Source organism: Rhea pennata, chromosome 11 (assembly GCF_028389875.1).
Source record: "Rhea pennata isolate bPtePen1 chromosome 11, bPtePen1.pri, whole genome shotgun sequence".
Classification (NCBI taxonomy): Eukaryota; Metazoa; Chordata; class Aves; order Rheiformes; family Rheidae; genus Rhea; species Rhea pennata.
In genome coordinates this window covers 5,923,048-5,939,824 of record NC_084673.1, presented here as the reverse complement: position 1 = coordinate 5,939,824, position 16,777 = coordinate 5,923,048, and the positions used below count along the sequence as shown (strand labels likewise).

The following is a 16,777-nucleotide window of genomic DNA, read 5'->3' as shown; positions in this document are numbered from 1 at the left end:
ATTCAGGGACAACGAGTAACATGGTCTGCAAAGACAGACAGCCCTGCTCCCTAGAATTGCTGCTAGCTGCCAGGCTCACACCCACATCAAACTACTAGGGGATCGGCCCCATGTGACCAAAAAAAAGCAGCGCTAACTGCCGACAAAAGCCTAAAGCAGATGCGAAGCAGTGGTTTTCCTTAAAGCCGGCTTGTGCACGAGGAAGCCCAAGGGCCAGGCTGCTGCCGGGAACAGCGGGGAGAGGGTTAGGTTTGCAAATCGTCGAGGATTTTTGCAGCGACAGCGAGGTGTTAGGTCAGACTCATCACCGTCTCTTCGCTAAGGTAACGCTTTTGGGGCCAAATTCTCCTCCCAGCCTGGCTCAGAGCGAGGCTGGCAGCAGCCTTGGCCGCTTCCCACTGGCGTTAAGCAAGGTTAGGGCCCGTCCTGCCCGTGCCCGCAGTCCGAAGAGCACGGCGGTATTTTTAGTTGCCGTTTCTCAGCCGCCCGCCAGCTCGCTTACAGGTGGCGCGGGGCTCTGCCACCCCACCCCAACGGCGGCTGGTCGGACGCCCCGGACCCACGTCTCAGAGCTGCCCGTGCTGGACCAGACACAGGAGACCCGATGTGCGCAGGTGAAACGTCCCCAGAACGTTTTCCAGGCAGCTCCAGGGAGGAGCTTGAAGAAACACACCCCTGGGGCTGGAGGGGACTTGCAAGAGCACAGAGACGAGCACTTAGTGCTTGTAAAATTATGATGGAAGACCTCCAACTCACAAAAAACACCCCTGCTGAAACCGTGTTTTTTGTTTGTTTGTTTGTTTAATAGATGCAACGTTCATCCCCTCACTGCAGAAGACATCTGGATAAGCCATGCCATTAATCAAAAAAAATAAAAATATATATTTTTTTCACATGCATAAGTTCATTGATTACATTTCAGGGGTTCAGCTTTTGTCTGTGCCTGTGCTGTTGATACCTGTTGTCTGTTTTCAATCACAGGTAACTATGTTTTAAAAGACTTGGTGAAATCCATCCGTTTATTTGATCCCTCAGCAACGGGGGAGCTGAAACGGAGCAAAGGGAGCAGCAGAGCGCCTCCCCCCGCCAGGGCCGTCACACAGGCTTTCTCTAAGAAAAACCACCTTTCTTCCAAAACCATGAATTTGCTGGAAGCAGGCGCACGGGGCAGAGGCCGAACCCAGCGCAGCCTTGCTGTCCCACCTCGGTGGGCGGCGGGGGCAGGAGCCCGGCGAGAGCCCGCTCCCCTGGGGCGCTCAGCCCCGCGCGGGGGGAGGAAGGGGACGGTGTCCCGGCCACCAGCGCGGGACGTGGGACTCCTGCGCTCCCACGCAGGCGATGCAGCGAGGGACCGCTGGAGCCGCAGCGGCCCAGCACAGCCAGCTGTGCTCCGACTCCAGCTGCGTAAAACCAACCCTTATCCGCATGCCAGGGGGTCTCACTTTCCCCCACGGTCCCTGCACAGGGAGAAGGGTCCAAGACAGGCGAGAAGAGGACTAAGCCCTCTCCGCCTGCTGCGGCGAGCCCCGGGGAGCTCTCCCGGCGAGCAGCGCTGGGAGCCCCTCGGCCCCATCAGCGCCCTTTCCCGGAGGTGTAGGAGCCCGATTTCAACGGGGGGCCTCGCGACATCCCCCCACCCCCGGAGGCTCGCTCGCAAGGCGAAAGCTCTCCGGCAAACCAGTTCAGAGAGCGTCCAGCCGGAGCGACCGGTGCTGGCTCCCTTTCCGCCCGGCTGCTCCGGCTCAGGCGCCCGGCGCTGCTCGGAGGATGAGTTCATTGCTATTTCAGGTTGGATTTGCACTCGGCAATCTCCCTGGTAACCAAAACAAATGACTCACTGGTTTATAACAGATGTATTGGCTGTTTGTTCCAGCGTCCAGCGGAGTACACGGAGTTTCGCCGCTTCATGGAAGCGACGCGGCCTGGTGGACGAGCGCGTGTAGGACGGTGTTTACGGCCGCTGCCATGAGGATGGGACGTGTTAGCGCCACAGGTCAGAGGGAAAGCGGAGTTCAGCCCTGACCTTGATGACACGAGGCTGCCAAAAACCAGGTGTGAGGCATGGTCTTAGCTTGTGCATGCCGCAGACGCTTCTGCACAGCGGCCTTCTGCCATCCCGGACACCACATAAGTGTTGCCCCCCCTCTAGCACAGCAAAACAACCAGGGAGATGCTGTTTGCAATCCTTTCCACCCAGAGATTGCAAAATCTTCCCAAAACAAGTATCCAAGAGGTCTGTCACTAGCACATCTGCAGACACCAGATCTCGACAGCTTCATTTCACAAGTCAGAACCATGAGGACACAGGCCAGTTATAGGACTTGTTGCCTGTTTATGCTCTTTGCCACCAATTTCCTCGCATTCATTATCACATGCATCAGCGCCCAGGGCACTGAGAAGCTGAGGAAACAGGACTAAGCCTGGGGTATTTGCCTGCTCTGACCAACACAGAGCGTTTGAAAGAAATCAGCAGTGTCCATTCAGCCTATCACACCTACACCTTAGCCAAGATTAAGAACAGAACTTGCCCAAATCCCCCCTTAATTTTTTTTAAGGGTTTGGGAGGAGTTGTTTTCACTGAAAGTGTTTTTTCAAGAAAGAAAAGCTCTGTCCTGACCAGCTCAGTCCATCAAATTGAAGTTTTCAGGAGTCCTGCAGAAATGTAATCTTTGACTGAGACCCCAGTCCAGTCTTCTAGAGTGGGAGATGGCCGGCTGGGTCCCCCACCTGCAGTGCACCAGGGCAGGCACGAGCAGCCATTTGAGCAAAGCAACCAAGCCCCCTTAGCCAGTCAGGCAGGCTGGAGAGCTGGTTTCATCCCCCAGGTCATTGGGAGGATGTGTCTTAAACAGACACAACTCCACAAAGCACTGTGGGGCTGGAGAACATCTCCCATTCGTTCAGCGTGAGGATGTCCTCTCTGCAGAGCATCTGTGGGGGAAGCCCACAGAACCACAAAGGTAGATCCAGAATCAAAGCTCTCACGTTTCAGGTTTTTTGTGACGTTATGGTGCTAATGGGATAGTGAGAAGGGAAGACTTCAGTGAGCGGTGGATGACATGCTCGTGCATCAAACCAAGCACGTCAATAGAAAACGGAGCGCGCTTCCATCCCTGCTGGATGCCTTTGCACCTCTGCAGAGTAAACACGGGCTGCTCTCGTCCCGCTCCGATACTGCCACCCGCGCCGTTCCCCCCCCACCACTGCTCAATACTGCCTCTCTTACAGTAATGGCAACATCAGCACCAGGTCAGGACAGTGCTTAGACATTACCAAGGAATTTGAAATGGCAGCAAGTCAGTAGGAATCATTCTGTTTTCTGCACCAAGACTGACTTAGGACCAAGGAGCCCTGTCCTCCTGGAGGAGCTGTCTCCACCTTCAGTCCCTTGAACCACCAACTGCTCTGCAGTAAATGCCGTACAGAAAAGCGGGATGCGGTGCCAAGCTCCCAGGATGCTTTCAGGATCCTACCGCTTCCTCCGCAGGCTGTGCATCCGAAGAGATGCCAGCCAGAACACCTCATCCTGCCTGTGCGCTGAGTTAGGTAAGTCATACTATAAGGATTTCTGTAGTACGCAACAGCTGTCCTGGAATGGCATGTCTTCTAGGATGGAGGCAGTCCTGGGGATTACACTCCTACGGGACATTTTAAAAATCTCTGCTGTATCAGTGGAGCAAGAGGAGGGACAAACTAGTGAGACTCAGAATGAAATGGAAGAGGCTGGAGTCTCCAAAAACAAGAAGGTAAGACAGAAGCCGAAAGGACAAGCAGGGCCTCAGAAGTGACTAATTCCAAGCCTTTGCCCCAGTGTTTATTATAGCAAAGAGCAGATAAGAAAGGCAGCTGATGGTAACAACTGCCAGGGGCAGCCAGTCCCAAGTTAAACAAATAGCAAATGGCTTGCAAATAGCCTGCCAAGTCCGAATAGTTCCCACAACTTGGGGCATTTCTCTAAAAGAAAGTACATGATTTTCTCCCACTGCACCCTGGCTTCATATCAGCAATGGGGAAGCTATAGGTTGGATGGGCTTCAGTTACCCTTGGCGGGGGGGGGGGGGTTGGCCAAAGACCCCTGGAAGCACACGAAAACTGAACATTCCCAAACGAGGGCAGTGGTGAAGGGCCTGGAGCCAATTCCCTACCCGAAAGCCAACAGGCAACTGCTGCGGGCAGGAGCAGCCATTGGTTTTGTATGCTGACCGCTCTGTTTTTCTTACCAAGGGAAGCAAGGCACATCCAGCACACCAGTTTGGGAGACCACTTTTTGGAGGGTCCAGAGGCTTTTTTTTTTTTTTTCTTGCTGCTTCTGGCCAAACAAAACAGCAGAGAGCAGCTCTCTGCCAGAAGCACTGGAGTCCTCTGCAGCTCGGGCATTGGCATAACACAATAACGCTCACATACCAGCACAACCACTGCACAACCAAGGCATCGCAAAACGCAAGAGGCTCTAATATTTTGAAGAAAAGTGAAAGGATTTCCCAGGAGAGAGAGAGAAAAAAAAAAGTTATTTCGCTTGTTCTTCCTCCCCATCTACATCAAAGAACAGAAGTCAGAACAGATTCGTTTCAGCGCAGGTCTGCAGTCTGGCAAGAATTAAACTGGCTTTGAAACAGTTTGATTCCAAATCATTAAGTGTCAAAATATATCTGTAATCTACCTCTCATTTTAGTCTCTTCAATTGCATTCTGGTTTTATTTTCTCCTTCCAGAACGCAGAAAAACATGACAAACAAGGAGGCTGAAAGGCCCTGCAGTGCTGTGTGCTTCCAGCAAGAACAATCTTTTTCTGTTCCTCATTTGAGCTCTTGGTGACAACTTGCGTTCTGCATTTGACCCAACAGATCACAAATGCAACCACTTTTAATCCTCCCCAGTTTTAACTGGTGTTCATGTGCCAAGCAACCAGCTCTGCTGGGCAAGAGAAAGCAGAGCTTTCCTTCTCCAGCTCTTTTCCATCAAAAAGGAGAGGGAAGTCCCAAATGACATCCATCACTAGGATCACCTCAGCAAGCAGCAAAGAACAAGGCACATCTGTGGAACGAGTGGATCTTCTAAAAACACAGCTCTCCCCCAGCACGCTGCAGTGAAGAGATTTCAAAATTCCTATTTGTAAAAATCATGCAATTCTTCAATACCATCCAAACCAAAATTATAACTTTTCATTAAAGTTTCCAGGCAGGCGCAGAGCAAAATACCATCACTTCCACCCTGGGCTGCAGCCCCCTCACCGTCAGGAGCCTTGGCACGACCATCTAGTCTTTTCCAGGACACACTTTAATTTAATCCTTTTTAAAGACTACTTCCTCAGGGCTCTGTCCTTCCCCTTCCAAGATGGTTATAGTGCCATCTTCACCTTGCTTTTGAATAACTCTTACCAAAGTCCTACATCCATTTAACCCTGCCCTGCCACGAGCGCCCTGCTTGCCACGAGGGAAAAAGCCGTTTGCTCAGAGGGAGATCCAAGAGCCGGAGGAACACAGGAGCATCCATCCACCCACCCATCTCCCAGACGACACCGCTATGTCCTGCTCTGACAGCGGGAATTCGCTCTGGCCACATCCTTGGTGCCACACACACCTGAATCACCCCGAAAGCATCGAGGGCCAAGTCCTGCACGGTGCGAGCTGCAGAGACCCACAGTGAACGCTGCCCAGCAGCAGCGCACGCGTATATATATATATATATATACATATATATTTTTTTTTAAGTATCTTTCTACACAACAGCTCAGAGCAGAGCAACACCTTTGTGGGAAACACTTAGAGCAGCGAAAAGAATCCGTCCCTGGTAGGAATGAGGTTTCTGGTTACCCGCCTGGGAAAGTTGAGCACGCACACGCACGGTGCCCGCGTCCTCCGGGCCGGGGATGCGCAGCGAGGACGGGGCTGCGTCTCCCCGGCACCCCTCCCGCTCCGCGCCCTGCCCGCGTCCCACAGCTGGTTTGTCAGCACCCGCTTTAAGACACAGCAGGAAAATTTCCATGCGCCGAGTGACTCAGTAGCTTTTCCCAAAGCAACATAATTTCTCAGTTTACACGTTGCTGCGGAGCCCACGTTTCCACGGCGGTTTCGCTCGGCCCGCTCGGGAGCGGCGTGCTGGACACGGCTCTGCAGAAGCCCCTGCTGAAGGACGCCGGGAGCCGAAGGCCGCGTCCCGTCCCCAAGCCCCGGGGAAGCACCAACGCCTTTGCTCGCGGGCTCTGCCAAGCGGCTGCAGACTGGGTTGTGCCCGGGGATGAACGGCCTGAAGCTGGGCGGTACGGCACAGCCCTTCTAAAACCACGCTGCAGAAGGGGAAACATGCACTTTATCTAAATAGCATTTAATCCTTCAGAGCCCTGGTGTCTCAAGAGCCATCTGGTTAAAATTCCTCTCCAAATCAGGGTATCTAAATGAAACATGAGGTCTCTTCCTTCCTCCCATATCCCGCTGCCAAAATTGGACATGAAACGACTGATCTGAGGCATTTTTGCTTTGGTATTCTCCCTGTCTGCATCTTCGATAAGAGAGAAACAAAAAAAAAGAAGTTACAACGAATTGAGCAGAAGTATTTTGACTGCACGCTGCACTTCTTATAAGAGACTCACAGATCAAGTCTGCAAAGGTTTATGCTAAACACATAATTTCCATGACTTTTTCAGGCAAAAGTCATTCCGCAGAGCTAAAGTCACAGATTCGCACCCAAAAGCTCCGCCTGGCTACCCTTGCGTCCCCCCGCGCAGAGGGCAAGGCGGCGATAGCCAGGGACCCGCGGGAAGCCGGCAGCAGCGGGGCGGCCGCTGCTCTCCGCGGAGCCGCTCCGAGCCCCGAGCCAGCGTCGCGCGCGGCTGGTCGCGAGGTTCGGGTGCTGCTCGCAGCGCCGGGCGCTTAACGCCGCTTTCTGACCGGCGGAGGTCTAGGCCACGGTTAAAACATAGCATTGAAAGGTCAAGCGATAAAAGCAGCACTGGGACTTCAGGTTTATGCAGTCCCAGGAAAAACAAAAGTGCTAAACATAGGCTGGGCTAGTTCATCTCATCAGCAAAGATCAGAGGAATTTTCCAAGGTACTTTAGGGAATTAGACACCTAAATCCCCCAGCACATCGCCAGGACAGTCGCACGCTTAAAAGGACATCATTCACATAGGTTACCGCTGAGGGGACAGCGTTATTCCTGGTGCCCATCATTATTATTTCCACTGAAGCATGTGAAGTTTCAGCCGCATCCGAGATGTCCCCATGCTGCGGATGACGGGTAGGTTTCTCCAAGAGGGAGGAGGGGAAGGAAATCACAACTGTGGTACCACCAGATTTCTTTCCATCAGCATGCATGCATGCAGCACAGCAAGGGCAAAAGGACATCCTGCAACATGCAGCAACCCTGCCTTCACATAGGTACTGCAAAAGGAATTTTTTTTCTTGTAGGCAAGGAACGCAGTTTTTTAAAGCCGTTGTTACACCCTAGTGCATTAGGCATAGCCTGCAAGTAATACTCATGGGATTCTGGCCGAGACCAGAGATAGAGCACATCCTGAGCCTCGCTCCCCTGCTCCCGGCCATGAGCAGGGACCTGACAGAGCTCCCACCAGCCGGCCCTGCCCTGCGCCTGGATTTTCCATTCATGGTACAGTTCGATGAGGAGGCTGCTTCTGAAAAAAGGCCTACCAAGATGCACTGGAAAGCATTTACTTTCAAGAGTTTGAGTACCCTAAACGCTGCCTGCTTTCGGGCAGCTGCCAATATTTACATCTAGGCAGAGAATCATGCCAGCATATGCGGAGATTTGGCCAGGCGAGATCTGTTATTCCCGGCTGGGCAGGATGGCCCTAAGTCCCCAAGAACAGCGCAACTCAGAAATCAATATTAAAATCTCAGTCCAAAACTGGTTCCTAAGAGCTAAAGTCCAAAACCTGAGTAGTTTAATTTGTGTTACTCTGAGCTCTTGTTTTTGCACTTGCAGTGTTAGCTTTGAAACACTTAACTCACATTTTCCTAGCAGTTATTAGTCAAGAACGAACTTTTATTTAGTGAGCTCTTTAGGGAGAAATTAGGGACTGGTTTGCACTCAGGAATGCTGCACTCAGGGCAGGGGGGTGGGAAGAGGGTGTTGTCTATGAAATGAAGTATGTGGGTGCTTTTGTCATTAAAAAAAAGATAGTTACAATTTCAAAGCCATATTTGGTTGCAGGATCAGTTATTTGCTTTGTACCTCATGGCTTAAGAATTTAATCGGTTTCCTTTCTAAAGCTTATTTTTTCCTTCCCCTTAAAAACTTCCCAAAACAAAAGAAAATCTAATTGGTAGCTCATAAAAGAAAAAAAAATGATGGCGTTCAATGATTTAAAAAGCAGCCCTCTCCATTTCTGAACCACAGATGAGCTCCTGCTTACATAGCAAACTGCAGAGTCACACACATGCGCAAATTTTCAAAGGATAAGTTAAAGAAAAGATTAACGATAGCGACGCCCATTGCAAACACACAAGTGAGCAGTTTCACTCATGGAAGTGGCTCCACAGGTGTGGATACAAGGGTGAAGTGTTTGTATAAGGATAAAGGCATCCGCGTTCATTGAGCCCTATCTGTCTCCAAATAGAAACTTTGCAACCGTTTGAACTCCACACGGAAAGAAAGAGGAAGATGCAGCAATGACTGGCTAAGAGCTGCGTTTCTATATTCCCCAAACACAGAAGTTCCCAACGCGCTGCTCCTGCGGTTTAGCAGCTATCAGTCCTTGCTTTCCAAGAGCCTCACATCACCTGAGGAGCCCACAAAACAGCCACCGCTTTAGCTATTTCCTCCTCATCTGTCATCAAAAACTTCAGACCGGCACATTTGATCGCCTGCCTAGAGAAACACGCCGCTGACAGCTCACGCACGGCTCCGTCCCGCTGCAGACCCTCGCTAGCACCCACTCCACCGGGAAACGGAGAGGAAAGCGGCATTTACACCCCAATCGCTGCCTTTAGTTTCAAACCAACCGCCTTTCCAGGAGGGAATGCTGTTATCAGAGAAAAAAAGAAAGAAGAGGATGCAAAAGAAATAGGATGCAATAACCCAGATGAGATGAATCCCCCAGCCAGACCCCCCTCCCCCCCCCCCAAAAAAAAAAAAAAAAAAAAAACAGAGGCAGTTTCCGAGGTTAACTCGGCACTGACTCCTTCCACGAAGCCGCTCGCTGGGCAGAGCGGCCCCCGCGGGCGGGCGGAGCGGGGCCGCGGCCCCCGGAGGGCCGGCGCGGTGCCCCTGGGGCCGAGGCAGGTGCTTACTGGCGGCGGCTGCTGCTGCGGAGAGGCCGGGAGCTGCTGCGGGCGGCTGCTGCCTGGAGGGGGGCAGCGCTGCCCGGGCGGCTGCACCGCTTATAGCCGGGCGACGCCTTGCAAAAAAAAAAAAAAAAAAGTGCATCCAGCCAATAGCACTGTTGCTGCCTGGGGAGCGGATGGAGATGGGGGGGAACAGCCTGCTCCTCTCAGGACCTGTGTGCACCAGCCCCCGGGGGAAAACCCTGCTTCCCCTGCTCCCGGGGTGCGCCAGGCTGGGCAAGGTGCTGCTGCCCCCGAAGCCGCGCTCCCAGACCCTTACACCCCAGGACACCAGCCTCGTCCGGAGCAGGGGTGGGGGGGAAACCTCCCGCCCTGTCCAAGCTGCCCTCCGCCAAGGCTGAAGTTTTTGCCTGCAGCTCCGTTACCATGTGTGTCATCTTCAGGTTCATAGACACGGTTTCCAGGACAGAAAATAAATAAAAGGGAAGGGCTGTTTCAAGTTAGAAGTCTGCAGGGAAGGACTGAACCCAATCAAAGACTGTAGCATAAATGATGCCAAAAGATCAGTATTTTCTTCAGGAAAAAAGCAGGAGAAAGTACTATCAGGCAGGAATATATATATTCCTATATTTAAACAAAGTGCCTGTTTGTGCTGCACCACATCAGGCAAATCTGAGAGCATTCCCTTCTGTTTTCCCTTTTTTCCTCCTACCCTTATCTATTTGTTTTCTACTCATTCGTCTTTCAAGTTTGTCCCACTTCTTTCCCGTGCCTGTTGTTGGATATGTGGTCCAGGAAGTTTTTCCACAGGAGATACATGAGTTGAAGCTCTTGCACTACAAACAGGCTTTTGTGGTTCCTTAGAGAGCCACAGAGTTTCTGGACAACCTCAGGGGAGGCAGGGCGTCCAGTGGATACCCTGGATACACTGCTGGTATCCCCAGAGAGCAGATCCCGATACTCTGAGCCCAGGAATTTGTTTATTTAGTAAAAAGAAACAAACATTGCATAAGAGCAAACATACACTCTTTACAGAAGTGGCTGCATTTCTGGGCATCTCTCAGGTTTTCCTGCAAACAGGCAATTCCCACAGATTTTTCCAACATCCCTAGCAGCCATACTAACAACATTTCTGGCAGGTAAGCTAATATGTTTGTTGGTTGTGTTGTCCTGGAGTTAAAGGCTCAGACTGTCACCACTTACCAAGAACAATTTCAGGCACACGGAAGATACAGATGTTAAATACCAAATGTTATTTACTGTTACAGATCTAAGTTTACATTCAACCTTCAGAGGAATCCAAATACTCATTTCCAGCTTGTTAGTCCAGCAGCTCTTCCAACAAGCATAAAACTTACTTACCACCAGCAAAGAGCTTTTCTCTGGTGGGCATCTGTAACCAGCAATGAGACCAGCAGGAACATTAGCAACAGTGTCCTGTCCCCGAGGCATGATGTCAGGTACATGACTGCGGCCACACAGCTCTGGGACTCACGAGAAAGTGCAGACACTAAGCCCTGGTGGGACAGGACATGGGGGCAGAGTATTCCCAGTTAGACAAATCAAGCCAAGAGTTGTGGAAGAAACCTGAACTTCAGACTGCTGGGATGGAAGGACAAACTAGATGCCGCACCAGCCGTAAGAAAGCTTCCCCCGGGCAGCCACCTCCTGCAGGGCTTCTTCCTTCAAGACCTTGGCCACAGGAGCGGACTGGGCGCTGCTCCAAGCCAGCCACCAACCGCCCCTTGAGCAGCCAGCTGAGCGTTTAGCACAACGCTCGCACCAGCGGAGGCCAACGAGCCCCCGGCGGGGACCCGCAGCACATCGGCAGCGCAGCGGGCGTCCTGTATCCGAACAAACGCCGTCGGGCGGCTGATGGGACCCTCCGTGCCCCGTTTAAAGTGTGAGATGCTCTCCACATACAACACAAACTGGAAATCGAGAGGTCTATCAGCCTAACGGAGTAGCAGCCAAATACCAAACCGACGTGCTCTTGGTCAACACGACAAGTATCCCACTGATTACAGCAGAGGAAGAGGTTATTAGAGAAATTTGGGGTTTCATTTTTGTTGCTTTTCTCTCACGTCAGGTTACAGCTATAAGCCTGATCCACCACACGCCCCTCCTCAACAGTCCTTTGGCCTTTCTTGGACAGCCGCATGGACATGCTGTCACCTCCAGAGAGGAACAGTGGGATAAACACTCGTAACCTCGGCACATCGCAATAACAGCATAACTCTGTTTGAAAAAACAGAGGATGATTTAGAGACTAAAGAAAGCACACAGCTAGAGTCCAGAAAAAAGGCACTCAAGCATTTTCATGTTACAAATAGCAATATAGCGCTATAAAAATCTCTGCCAAAGTGCTGCACTAAACAAGAATAAACTGCAGGAATAACACAACTCATTTCAAAAGATCGAGACAACTCTGCATCAACACAGAGCTACTGCTATTGCTTGCTAAGAATCATAATCAGTTACTGCATTCCTCAGTTTTTGATTTTTGGCAAATACAAAAGAAAATACAAAAAAAAAGCCAAAAAGCCTGATGTATCCTTGACTAGTTATCCAAACAAAATGAACTATGAGCAGAGGCACTTAAAACTGAGTCACTTGAATTAGTGACTCAAAGGCTAACTACAAGGAAACTTTATTTGGGAATACTGGAATGTGTAAGGTTACAAAGGGAGGCTGCTTGACACAGAGCACTTGGTGAGGGACCCAAAAAAGCCAGATATAACACCAAATCTTACCTGGAAGCAAAGGGCTTGTCCAGCATCACTGTAGTCTCCTAAATCTCCATTTTCTTTCAATTAAAATGTGCTGGGCTGCGGCTGGGGGCGATGGACTTTGCCTTTGTGAGCCCAGGTGCACCCACTTGTGGCAGGCTAATTACCTGGCAGCTCATTAACGAAGCCTCTGGGCAGGTGGAGTACTGGAAAAGCTGAAACATCTCGGAGTTGTTCCTCCCGAGCACAGCTGCTTCATTTTTTTGTAACAGCATGGTTAAAACATGGGGTGACATGAAGCCTTTTCCTGCAGAGTCTGAGCATGGATGTGCAGCATGCTTTGGAAATCATACATGAATTTTGGACTTGTGTGCCCAGCTGAGTTGTCACAACCTGCTCAGAGGGTTAATTGCAGGTGGACTCTCAATGGAGAGAGGGCTTATGGTGCTGCCAAAGGGCCTTGAGGGACCCTTCCTCGTCAGGGGGTGTGCAAACCCACACGGGACAAAGCAGGAACTTCTGAATTTAGCAGGCAAAGTGATAAGACGCATAAGCAATAGCTCATCTTCTCTCTTTTTTTATTTTAACTTCAGAATATGATGACATGGCACTACAATGCTATCACGCAAACCCAGATCAAACGAGCAAAGATACGTTCAAAAATGGGAAAATCATCTGTCTAAAGACCAATATCAAATCAACTTGAGAGCAACTGCAGGGACCGTGTTGTTTAAGGCATTGCCCCTACTCAGATTTTCCGGAGTGACACCAGAATCGGCATGTTGAGAGCAGATCTCAGTTAGAGACAGTTCCCACCTAAATAAATAAATAAATAAGTAAATAACTGCAGGGATGGCTCAGCTGTCAGGTGAGGGGTATTGGCCCTGTCAGCCCGTGTGTTGCCCTTTGGTAGAGGCCAAAATGCTTCTCCCAGGACAAGCTGCACGTGGAAAACTGTGAAGGTGACTCCCATTTATAAAAGATGACGTATCCTGGCCCCGACAAATACGGAGCCAGCTGTTGACCTCCCAGCCCCAGCAAGGCTACGTTTGCAACACAAACCAAGGTTTCCACCTCTCTTTCCAGCAGCAATATAAATTTCCAAGGAATGTTGGCAGCCTCGTCCGGGTGCAAGAGCTGCAGGAACCTCGCCTGGTCCTGCAGAGCCTCATGCAGCCCAAGGCCTAGGCAATAGCCTGGGCAAGCACATCACTCTGCTCCTGTGAAACACTGGCTACGATTAAATTTTTTCAGCCACCGGCTTCTGCAGACAAGTAAGTTTCCATTGATTTCCACCACCGCGGGGTCACAATTTGTTTAAGTGCAAAGACTTTGGCCCTTCCAGCAAATGCCCTTTAACAAGACCTGAAATCCATCAAATATTTGCATAAGCAAAACAGATAAAATTTGAGACAAGATTTGGTCCTTAGTTTTTAATCTGTTGGTAAGTTTGGTCCTTATCTGTTATCAGCTACTGGGTGGATACGTGTACAGAGAGAGATTTACCAAGCAAAGGAGAGAAATCAATATAATAGATATTTTGAGGTTTTATTTTTAAAATAACAAGGGATTTGTGGAAGTATGCATGTAGAACCACTTAAAATATGTTTATTTTTACCTTAGTATATGTAATTGCCCAAACAGTGCTCTTCTACCTTGGTGTCAGCCTCACCAGGAGTTTCACATTCCTGACTTGATAAGATGCCTTCCAGGCGTCACACCACGGTTGGACTCCTTCATTAATTTCAACTTTAGATTTTATTCTTGGGAGGAAAAAAAAAAAAAAATCAAGGCACCCACAGGCTAACCTAAGTAAGATTGGGGTAAGATCGGCTGGGGTCTGTGGCATCAGCCCGGCCCCCAAGGGGCCCGAATCAAATTCCCCGTCCTGCCGCAGCCACCGGCCCCGGTGCTGCTGCCTGCGGACGGAGTCGGGGAGCAGCGGGGAGCAGCGGCTCGCGGCCCCGGCCCGATCCGGCAGCGCCCGGGACGCACCGGGAGGCCGATGCAGAAAGGAAGCAGTTTGGCCAAAGCCGTGGACTCAGGTCATGTCTTTCTGCCTTTGCCGCTTGCTCCTTGTGCCGGACGGCGCTGGCTTCACAGTCGGTTTTACCTTCCCTGTCAGTCCAACCTTTCCTCCGCTGAAAAAGCCTGCGTGCGAATTTCCAGGCTGTTTACGGAAGGCTTAGTTACAAACAAGGCTTGGGTTTTTTTTCCTTTTTCCTCCCTATGTCAAACAAATCAAGTTAACAGTATCCCCTTAAACTGTGTGCTTCGTGTTAGTTTAATGCCTAAGCAAAAAGTAAATTTGTGTCGGCTTTCCAAAGGTTTTCATGTACAACAGCAGGGAAAAAAAAAAGAAAAAGAAACAGTCATGGGAAAATTACACTCTTTGGCTCTAAGGAAATTATGAATGCAATTTCCTGAGCTCTGTGCTGAAGGAGCTGCAGTAACTAGCTGTCAGGCAGCTTTCTCCACCAGAAGACCACAGCCGTGATGCCGGGCTTTGAAGGAGCCGCGGCCGCGCTGCGCTTCTGCCCTCCCTCCTTCTCAGGCGGGATTTTCGGCGGGTTCCCGTTAGCCGGCACGAAGGGAGCGCGGACACGCGGTCTCTGGGTTAAACCACGGTTTCTGGGATTCTGCTCTTAGGTGGCAGCAAGAGAGCTCGCGTCTTGGCGAGACTCTGCTGAGCCAAAGCGGTTCAAAACCTGTTTGAAGTCAAAGCTGGAGGAGGCCCGAGAGGAAGATTTCCGACCCGCACAGGGATGCGGAGAGGCTCTCGCCTCGCCGCCGAAACAGCCGCCTTCCGCACGGACAGCTCGTCGTGGTCTTTCGGTGAGGAGACGCGTCCCGAAGACACCTTTCCTTTTTTTTCCTTTTTTTTTTCCCCGGGAATATCAGTCAATATAGCAGTCACCGGGAAAATTCATTCGCCTTTTTTCCCCCCGAGCGTTTCTTTGTTCCAAAGCTATACGCTACGGCAGCGCGGCTGGAGAAGGGAAGACGTCGGCGCTGAACCGGGTCTTTCTGCCGCCGAGGTCCAGGGGTGCTTTTCTCCACCAGGCATTTCCAACCCTCTCTCGTTACAGACCCCCAAAGCTCCAGAAACTGGGAGAATTCATACAGCCTATCGCAAAAGCAGCAGTGATTAATATTAAACCGAGGAGAAGAGAAAGGCAAGCAAGGCTGCGTCTCGCGTCGCCCTTCGCCCTGCGCCGCAGGGACCGGGGCTGCCGCGGGCGCCTCGGAAACGCACGGGCATCAGCGGCGCTAAGGGCAGCAATAGCTCCCGGTGCTGCGCTGGGAGGAGCGGGCGCTAGGCACGGATGCTGGGCTGCAGGCAGAGGATGACGACGACGTCCCTGGGCAGAAGGATCAGGCAGAAGTCAGGATGCAGAAGTCCCTGCGGAGAGGAAAGGCTCCGGGGTAGCTGCTGGCTTCCCAAAGCTCTTGATCATATTTTAGCATGTGCTTATAGAGACAGCAAGGGCGAGGGGAAATACTTCTATTGCTCTTGCAGCCTGGGCACTATTTGCATTGCAAAGAGCTTCGATGCTCGTTCGGCCGGTGTTTTCCCGTGCGCAAAGCATCCTTTGCTCCCGAGCACCCCGGTGCGCTCCCGCGCCGGTGGGCTAGAGCAGCTAACCTTGCTGCTGCTGGTAGGAGAGCTGACACGCTGCAGAAAACTGACAGCTTTAATTTATACTCTTTCTTTTTTATCTTTGTCTGCATTCTTGGGAGCTTATGCAAACAGGAAAGGGAGCAATGTTCACACATATCCTCAGAAGCAGCTATGACCACACTATTCTGCAAAACACATGGGGTTAGGCGATTGCAACCATATATGGCCTCCTCAGGGCTGGAGCGCTGCCTCGGAGCGGGGCTGGCACCCCTCGTAGGAGGACAGCCGGTGGAATTTCCTACGAAAGGCCAACTAAGAAAGACCAAATCCTTCTGTATATATGCCTGTCTAAATATTGGACAACAAATTCAAGGCTCTGCTACCTTGGAGTCCTGAGTCTCATAGAGCCTCCCACAGTCATTACGGGATCTGGTAGCCCCTAGGCCGGGCTCTAAGCGCCCATCACGGATGGTGATGGCTGAATTGAGGAGAAAGCACCAAGATGGCCTTTGTGAGGGCTTCATGTCCCAAAGTAACATGCTCCAGAGGCCATGACAGGCTTCAGTTCTGCTGTCCCAGCTTCGGGGTCTCCTGTTCCAGCCTCACCCCTAACATCCCACCTCTGAAGCAGGCAACCTGCCAAGGCTTTGCGTTGCTCGTTACCAGGCTGGGAGCCTTCAGGGACACCGGGATCACCGCAGAGTCTTGCCGCTCTCCCTGCAGCCCGATTGCAACAGTACGGAAGTCAGGGCTCCGGCCACCAGCCCGGCCCCCGTCCACGGCTCCGCAGAGGAGGTGGGAACCAGCGGGCGCAGGCGGCGTTGGTGCGGGGCAGCTCCGGTCGCCGTTGCCATGCTCACACCGGACACAGAGGATACACAAATCTTCCCGCTGCCTCTGCGTTCCCTCACCGGCTTGGCAGGTTTTATTACAATTGTCAGCGGGAACACCATTTCTTCAGTTTCCCCACTCCTTGCCTCATCTTCCAGTTATTCGCCAGTCACAGAGGGCCAAAAGATTTTTTGTAGTCTAAAATATTAAAAATATAACTGGCCCCACGCTACCTGAAAGGTACTTCTACCTCCACCTCTTATCTTGCCGAGATATGTCCTGCAGAACATGCCCCACATCTGGTGGCAAACGCTGTTCTGGGGCTGTGATGGGCAGGAGCCAAGCAGAGAGAAA

General features: G+C 51.4%; 1 protein-coding gene across 2 annotated transcripts in view; it reads right to left on the bottom strand.

Annotated features, from left to right (window-relative positions):
* FHL1 (four and a half LIM domains 1) overlaps nt 1-9,355 on the bottom strand; it is a 30,080-nt gene extending 20,725 nt beyond the window's left edge. For both annotated transcript variants that reach the window (XM_062584661.1, XM_062584662.1), the window contains exon 1: nt 9,248-9,355. The gene's annotated coding sequence lies outside the window, so the exon portion shown is untranslated. The remainder of the gene's footprint in view (nt 1-9,247) is intronic.
* Nucleotides 9,356-16,777: the final 7,422 nt, after the last annotated feature.